The sequence below is a fragment of the Bombus huntii genome, unplaced genomic scaffold, assembly GCF_024542735.1.
Source record: "Bombus huntii isolate Logan2020A unplaced genomic scaffold, iyBomHunt1.1 ctg00000082.1, whole genome shotgun sequence".
NCBI classification, from domain to species: Eukaryota; Metazoa; Arthropoda; class Insecta; order Hymenoptera; family Apidae; genus Bombus; species Bombus huntii.
Window position 1 is genome coordinate 364,187 of NW_026099337.1, and position 9,363 is coordinate 373,549.

At 36.0% G+C, this 9,363-nt stretch overlaps 2 long non-coding RNA genes across 2 annotated transcripts; one reads left to right on the top strand and one right to left on the bottom strand.

Annotated features, from left to right (window-relative positions):
- The first annotated feature begins 5 nt into the window (after positions 1–5).
- On the top strand, positions 6–2,182 carry LOC126876537 (uncharacterized). The gene is made up of 2 exons (XR_007694276.1): positions 6–1,172; positions 1,274–2,182. It is a non-coding gene; the product is annotated as an uncharacterized LOC126876537 (long non-coding RNA).
- Positions 2,183–8,014: 5,832 nt separating this feature from the next.
- LOC126876538 (uncharacterized) lies at positions 8,015–8,650 on the bottom strand. The gene is made up of 2 exons (XR_007694277.1): positions 8,503–8,650; positions 8,015–8,351 (listed from the first exon to the last, which is right to left on the bottom strand). It is a non-coding gene; the product is annotated as an uncharacterized LOC126876538 (long non-coding RNA).
- Between the last annotated feature and the right edge of the window lie 713 nt (positions 8,651–9,363).

Below are 9,363 nucleotides of genomic sequence, written 5' to 3' on the forward strand. Positions count from 1 at the left end.
TTTCTTCTTTCTTTTCTTTCTCAGTAGAATTTTTACACAATTCTTTCTCTCTTTTATCATTAAATTACCTTTAATTCTTAACGATCTTTAATCTTTGTCTCTTCTTTCCTATATATATATTTTTGTTTACTTTTCTCCGTAGCGAATTTTGTCTTTCTGACGCGGGATTAGGTTCCTGGACTTAGGGAGTTGCTACACGCCAGCTCCACCATGGCGACGGCATTCACTAGGCAGCCTACATAGCCACCTTTCAGCTCACGCTTCGGGATACTTTTTTCGCTGAGATTCTCCGCGATAAGGCATGAAAGCAGAGACCACCGTCTGCGGAGGCATGATTATTCTATTGTTCCTTTTAACGAGTAATCGTTTTACTCGAGTCCTCTTACTAAACCGTAAGTACAAAAGACTATTATACTTAGATAGGTACTTGGTCTCAAGAACCAACTTATTTTGGTCTTTCGATTAAGTTCTTAATTAAATGCTCAATTAGATATTCATAAATATATCTTCATAATATTTCCCTCATCTATTTCTTTGATATTCTAGCAACCTCGTTAAGACGTCCGCCACTTCAACTTCTATCTACAAGTGGCAAAAACTGAAGCTGACCTTCTTCATGGAGAAACATGCCGGAAATGGCATCCGCACGTGTGAATAATTATACTCAGTGTCCAGGTAGTTTTTTCGATCATCCGATAGAAGTCGTTTCTGTTTTTCAGAGTTCGTTCACGCCTCCAGAATGTAAAAATATCCAAGGAAGTACCATTAGGAAGCAATGAAATTCAGAGCTTCTGTGGTTATTCCTTTTTCTGATTGTTTCTTTTCTTTGCCCAAAATGGATGATTTCTATATCAAATTGTTTATTCGTATTTTTTTTTTAATATTCCTTGAGATTTTCAATCAACTCGATTTCGAATTTTTTACCACCCGATCTTCTGGTTGACGTCGTTAAGAAAGAGGAACGAGTGCACAGGAAGCATGGTCGGCGTGAGCATGATTAGATCCGGTCTGCCCGATGACCTTGCCAGTGATAATAGCGGTTCGTTAAGGTGGTTGCAGTCTTGGTTTGCTTCTGTTTCGATTTCCAGCGAACTCGTCAGCCGGCATGGCTTCCGAGATGCTCCCCCTGAAACAAGTCGAAGGGAAATAATTAATGGACTCTCTGTTCGATTGTACGTGGATGACAAGCTGACCGTAAAAAGAAATATACAAATACGATTAGAAAATATAATCCGAACCCCTTTCGGTTTGATCTGAAGGTTTCTTTTTCTAGATGGAACCAAAGATTCTTATCTGGTTTATGGTGAGCTAAGGAACTCTTTGAAAACAGCATTTATAACTTTCGAAAAAGAGACAGGTATTTCTTGCGCGAACAATTGAATAATTAATTCGTTCTCTAAATATCCTTATCTGTTGTTCCTAAAATACATAATGATTGGAAGCTTCTTACGGGAAGCGCAATCAGCCGCTGATATCATTGAAGTCGAAACGCCATTAAAACCATATTACGATTCGCATGCGACATGCTCCATTCATGAAAACACAAAAGCAATAAACAAGTACAAATCAACGAAATAAATCCTCCGAGAACGAGACGTTACAGGAATTATACCATTGCGAGGATACAAAAGACTTGCTCATGAGCTACTTCCTTCAAGTAGTCGAGCGGTGTATTTTCCGGTCGTTAACTTCCATATAATGGGATATTAAAGAGTACGGATACAACGCTGCTATTTTTCAACTGTTCATTATCAAATTACGCAGCGGGAATCGTTGCAACGACAAAACTGTAACGACTCGTACCTGCGTATCTTCCATTTAGCTGCGGTAAACGCTGACTTGTCTGCGTTCTTTTTTCACTTCCTCGTTACGGAAACCAGGAAAAGTGATTCACAATACAGTTTCTAACTGTACTTCTCGCGATTCTTTCTTAGAAACAAGCAATTGCTTCTTTTCAATTTCCTAAATCTATAATAAAACAGTCCATTCCTTGAATAGAAATTAACTTTAAAACTTTAGGCGCATACATTGTACGTATCGTATGTATGTATTTTGATTTGAAAAGAAACGCGGCAAACGCCTTTGAAAAGACGTTAGGTTTTCAACGCCTTAACTAACTTAATTCCAGCGAGTTGTAAATCTGCTGCATCTCCAACATCTGAATATCAATCTTTTACAATGACTTGTTCTCCAATTTATTAAAATTACATCTCTCCCGTTGCACCGACCTTCTTTAAAGGTTCCCGCGGCAGGTTGAACTCGCATCACGTATCTTCCCTCTTCCTTCCACCCCCTGTTCCCTTTCTCTTTCTATCGGACGGGAAGAGCGGGAACGCTTAAAACGCGCGAATCACGCGAGCGCCTCACGATTTGCGAAACATCACGTGAAAATCACCGATCCGATCTCCGTGCGCGCGGTGCACCGTGGGGGTAACGATTAAATCGACAGGATATACTTTATTGGCTATTCCGTTATTACAGGCTGTAGTTGGCGGGGAAATAGTCACTATGGATCGATGAACTCCATTGTAACAACGCATCTTCGAATTGCATCGGAAACGCTTCTGTATTGCGTCCACCGTATAACCTATCATCGTGTGTTTAGGGTAAATCAGTGGATCGGAAGTTACGTTTCTATGTTTCTCGCCTGTCAGTATAACACTGTGCAAGAGATACAGCAAGATCCTAAAATCATTCGAGTACAAGTAGCGTAAAATGGTCGTTTAAATTTCAATAAATTAACTATTCATACGTTAATTGTACGCGGTCAGGATTAAGGGGTACGGCGATGGAGAAGATTTTGTTAGCTAGATGTTGAGTAAATAATCGAAGATGATAATTTTATAAATGTTTCGTATTTATGATGATGGAAAAGATTTAATTTGAGTTACGTTACGTTTGAATAAGATAGACTTTTCCAAGAGTGGAGGATTTGTAGAGATAGTGGACGTAATAGTAGTATGATTTAATACTTGATGTGTCTTTTTTTTCTTTGACATATAGGTCACTGTGGGGAGTAATATTGATCTAGATATAACTACCTTTTCTGAGAAGTACGTATATGCTTATGGGAACTATGTTTGGTTAATCAATAGAGCCATTCTTTTGAGAAATTGAATCTAGAAGAATTCGACGATACTTTGCCTTGTTTCAATAGTACATCATTTTAAAGAAACGCCTGCGATTATAGTATATAATTGCACATAGGTATATGCAAAATTGCATTTTCAAATAATTAAATAAAAAATATAGGAATGTATCAATGGGAAGAATATTTGTTAAAGATCTTTCCTTTCTAATCAAATTCGTCCAACAACCCCATTCTCGTCAAACATAAAATGAACGGTGCCTTTCTCAAAGAAACAAGAAGAAAATTGCTGTCGTTCTAAAGTTCTTCTCCATTGCTAAATTACCGTTCGTGTTTCTAGTTACACTCCAATTATTCGATTGTAAGAAGCAAGCAATCCCTCCATCCAAGGGCTAGATATAGTTTCTCGAGTAGTTCTCTTCAATACCGTTATATCGATGAACTCTTTTTGAATAAAGTTCACATTTATAAAGCAAACACAATAAAATACGACAGGACAATTGTAATCGATAAATAACATTTTATTAGGATATTATAAGAAGCTAAGATATCGAGTTCTAATTGTGAATATCAAGCGCTCGTCGTTTGAGGAGATTACCAATATTTTCTTCCTTAACAATATCAATTACGAAGTTTCGATACCGTTTATGACATTAAGATCTCTTGATAAAGTTGTATCGTTAAAATCTTACTGTTCCTAGGGAAAATATATAGTTAATATATATATAGTTAAATATATGTCGGAGATGAAAGGACACCGGAATCTTGGGATAGCCCCGCAACATTGCAATCAAAAGTCTACTATAACTGTAACTAAACTATTGTAGTTATTCAATCCGATTGTAATTGTTCGAGATTAGTGACGGTGAGCTTTGGCTCGAGGTGACAGTCTGTCGCCCAACGTAGCCGCGGTCAAGGGATGAACGCTTTGCCTAACAAAGGTATGGAGTAATTCTATAGCTCTCCTTAAAAGAAATATTCGTGGCGACACGCGACAGTAAACATTCCAACGGTTTCTGTCCCGTGACTCGCCACACGCAGACCCTATTCTTCGAGTAAGATGATTGCCAGATGTCGATGCGTCTCCGCAGTACATATTCGGCTAGCCCGAGGGCCCGTTATAAATCTTAAGGTTTAGTTAACTAAAGTCCTTCAAACAGACAAACAGTCTTTGTCCCAACTACGGGAAGATAGTGGAGACATATTTTTCAACGAGCGGCGTCTCCCACTAGCAACTTTCCCTCGAGGGCGGCTAGCATCTTTTTCTAACCACCGATATGGAGATTGACCAATTAGCAGCAACGTCAATTTCCCTTACTTCCTAAACGAAGGCTTTCCTCGACGAATCCGATGATCTCGTGTCCTTAGACACACCCCATTATAGATTTCCTCTGTGGCATCATCGGGACGGGACGGGCATTCTTTTACGCGCTCCCGTCGACCAAAGAGTAACGTCTTTACGCTCAGCAATTATTTTTACGAATCAGACTTAGATTCAGCGAGAACGCCCATCTGTCGTCCCGTTGGCCGCGGATTCATTATCGAACCGGAGACCACTGTCACTAGTGTCGCGGACGTCTCACCGCCGTGGTAGATTGTCAAACCTGTGTTATTCATACCTGTGTCAATAAATCGTATCTTCGTTACACCGCAACGATGGCTACCTTCAATGAAGACTCCTCAAACACCGACAACCCTATCCCCAATGTCATTCCGACATATATATCCACCGAAAATGCGCTCTTGTAGACAAACGCTCGATTCGCGTCATAGCTTTTAAAGCTTGTCGCATCTCAATCCGTTGGAAAAAGTTTTTCCTGTAGCATATTTTATTTTTACGAACCAACAAGGTCTTTGTTTATTTCCTTCTGCTTTTGCTCCAATTTCCCCATTGTTTTTTCAAGGATAGTATTTCAGAGCCACTAGTCAAGTTTATTGTAACAATAAACTTACGTTTCGGAAACATTTTGTGCTGTGAAACAGAATACACTAAAGTTTGAAGGTCACATCGATTTTCGAAAGTTTATAAATGGAGGTGTATGACAGTATCACCAGCTGTTGCTGTCCAAGTAACTCCAACATCGAAATACTACAACGATTCCAATCGAAAACGCTAAGAGCCTTAATAGACGCACCTTGGTATGTTACCAACGAAACCATCCATCGCGACCTCAAGATACCTACAGTCAAAGAGGAAATAGCAAAATATAGCGACAGATATAGCAAAAGAGTCAACAAACACCGAAACCCCCTAATCACTGGACTACTCGATACGACGGACCAGATTCGCAGGCTGAAGAGGCACTACCCGCTAGACCTAAACGTTAGATTCATTTAATTATCCAAATTAAGCTAATGCACTTACTTATAATACTTATAAATTATACCTATCTATAATAAGTATTAACTTATTGTAAATAAACAGCCATGTCACTGCGCCACGCCAGAAAAATTACTGAAAATTCTCAACGCGAGAATTGATTGTAATTCCAACAAATAAATAAATAAAAAAAAAAGCTGTTGCTGTCCCCAAGCGCCAAAATACGTTCTGACTACTATTTTATGTATCTCACAGAAGTATGTCTTCATTCATCATCTCCCATGCCATCCACCAACGTGTTCTTAACATGTTATCTCCTAGTAAAATATTGATATTGAGTCAGATATCCAACTGAATAATCTTTTCGGTGTCTACTATAAGACATTTAAAACCAAGGCTCGTACACACGTGTGCTTATACGTCAGATGTAATACTTAACACGAAACCTGCTTATATTAATATTAAATTTATGCATAGTAGGATGTTCGACCTTTGTAAAAATGAAATTATAATACATACAGTTTCACCGTGGAAAAGTGAATCTTTCTAGCATGTCCACGCAAATGCAGGGGAGGGGAGGACTGTGCATGCACCAAACAACTTTACGTTCGTAATTTTTCACACAAATGTACAACTGTAGGGAAATAATTATCTCTGATTTTTCGGATGTTAGGAATCGACAATATCGCATAACGGAATGCTGTGTTCTACGTATTCTATTTTTGTTACGAAAGTGGTACAAACGAAGTCCACGTAAGAATAGTACAACAAAATCGGTTGAGGTTAGGTTATCGTGCAGATATCGCGGCTTTTGCATTGGAAATCACGCAACTGCCAGTCTCGTCGTTCCTTGTAAACGAAAGAAAGGTATTGTAATCGGTCGGAATTAACATAAAACTCGTCGCATGCGACCATATGGCCTGAATGTTGAATAAACGAGAGTAGAGCGCGAGCTATGTGATTCTAACCGTTTAGGCGGAAACTAATGATTGTAACCAGAGCCGAGATATATGCCAATATTACTTTGCTCGACAAAGCGTATAAGATGAGGAGAGAATCGCGATAAGGTAGAACAAGAGACAGATATTCTCTACGTAAAGCAAGTCTGTCAACTAGATTGAAATCCTATAGCTATAACTACAGTGAATCCATATTCTGGCGAATTGTCTTTTCACAAATGAAGCTTCTGAAGAACGGAATTGATACAATAACTACTGTTCATTCATAACTACTGTTGTAAGAATCTATATATTTGTCTATCTATATCTATATATATCGATCTATATATATTTGTCAGAATGTCATTTTATCAAAAAACCCATCCTCTGTAATCATAGTTTAACGAAGCATAATTAATAGAAGAGGTAGAGCGTTAAGTGGAGATGATTTAATCACAGTTAAGTAGATAAATCTCTATATTAGTCTCTTTAATTAAAATGTCCTACGTTTTATTTGCGTCATTTTTTTTCTTCATCCAATTTAAAATGTTTAAATAACAATAGCCTATACAATATAATTTTATGTAAAAAAATTGATTATACCATGTTTATTACAGATATTTAACATTTTTGTGTACATACAAAATTTAAATTATACCTCGCTTGAGAACAAAAGTTCTATTTGTTTTCCTAACATGTACTAATAATTATTGATCAAACTAGAAAAAGCTGGAGGAGATTACTTAGGAAGATTACTTAACATCTTATATTCCTGGCAAGAGAAAATGAAAAATTCGTTTCTTCTCTTTGCTTCCCTGTTCCTTCTTTCCTCCTTTTTCCCTTTTTACATCGCGTTGTTTTACATCGCAATTTACATTTATTTGTAAAGTTTGAATCTTCTCGATATTGAAGATGTTGAAGCTGCAAGTATGTATTTCATTTTAATCCATTCGAGACCGAGATTTAATTGTAAGACGATACCTAGGTGTCGGTACGATCTGAATGTTTAGTTAGAATGATTCTGTGTTTTACTCTCTCCAGGGTATCCTTTTCATACTTTGATTTTAAATCGATGACAATCTTAAATAGTATGCCTCATATTTTTAAAATATAAAATTATATACTATGTTATTCTATAATGTATTATGTACAGTCATATATATATATATATATAATAATTCTATATTGAAAAAAATATGAAATTAACATGATATATACATTACTACATAAGTTATATATAAAATATGTATACTATACCCTTGCCTAATGACTGATATGAATTTCTTTCGGTCTCGAATGCGTTAAAAGAGAGCGCAAAGAAGGCGAAATTACTTATTGTAATTAGTAAAACGACCTGAGAGGCAGACAGATACAAGAAAGAAGGAATATTATATTAGCGGCATTATCATGTTTTTGCTCTCTTTAAGTCTTTCATCGAGACAGACAATCTACAGGTATTAATCGACCAATTTCTCCAAGCTGATAACTTCGAATTGATGTTTATATATAAGAAGTGTTATGTGTTAATCTGTCTAAATGTTTAAAAGGTGTTATAAATTAAATGTTGTTAAACGATACGTAATTGCCTTTTGATCGTAAATTTTACTATCAAGGGGTCTTTTATGTATGCGTAATCATTGTGAATTATAACAATTTATGTGATCGATATTAAAGGTGTTTAAAAGCATGTATTTTTTTCTATATTATTATTCTCCTATATTATTATCCTATATTATTATAATATCCAATTACATGTTGATACACAAGATATACAGATTATTATTTATAACGTTTTGGTTTTCTTAATTGAGTCATTCATTCAGTACAAATGATAAGAAATTAGTAATAATTCACAAAAAAAGGATATCGTAGTAGAAATATTATAAAAAAACATTTTCTGTTTTAGTGTAGAGTTACTCCTTCTTACAGACAGTGTCGTACAAATCTGTACGTCTCTGAGAAAATGTAGGTATCTGAGCCCTTACTTCCTCAACAACTTTTAGATCTGATAGAAAAAAGAAACATACGAAGTAATAAGTAATGCTTACTAATAAATTCAACAAATACAGAGGAAGATGGCTAAATCGATAAATTAACGAGACTAAAAATTAATTACATCATAGATCTCTCGCTTTTAATTTTAAGCTGTAAATTACCGATATCGGTGACTGCCATATTCTCTTGAGTTTCCAAATCGTAAAGAATCTTTCCCCAGGGATTGGTCAACTGTGTATGTCCCCATGCGACGTAACTTGCTTAAGGAACACGAGCCGGTGATATGCAGGCAACGTATAATTGATTATCATTCCGCTGGATATATCAGCATTTGGCAACCTAACCCAGAGAAGCAGGAAATATGAAGCCACCGAATACCAATTAACTTCGTAGTTGCACGGTTCACATTCCATCATTTCTGAATATGCGAGGACAGTCCTCTTATTGTGCTTTTAATTCTTTTATTTGTTTCATTTTCAGCAAATATACTGGTTTTTTTAAATTAAGCTTCTTTTTATACAGAGTTACAGATTATATTAATTTTATATAGAATATATTTAAGAAAGATATTTAATTTTTTGCTAGTTAAGTATTGATCGATTAAGTTACTGTACCTTTGTTCCGATAAATGCGTGCCATTTCCTCGAATCTAATATCATAGCAAATGCCAATACCTATTTTGCAGCCCTTCACATCGAACGTCGTTAGGGAGTTACCAGGACTGAGTGAATCACTCTCTCGAAAAGTAATCTTATTAGGAATGTCGATGTCGAATAGATGTACCTAATAACAGAAAAATGTGGTCGCTAATTCTATTGCTGCAACTTTTGTAATTTAATATCAAAGTTACCAACTCCTAAACTTTAATTATTTTTTATTTAATAATTGACAGCGTTTTTATCACTTTCTTTTATTAAAAAATCTTATCATTTAATAATGTTTAAAAAGGAGAAAAAATAAGTAGAATAATATTTTAAGTATGTGAAAAATTTATACAACAACAAACACATTACAACAAAAAT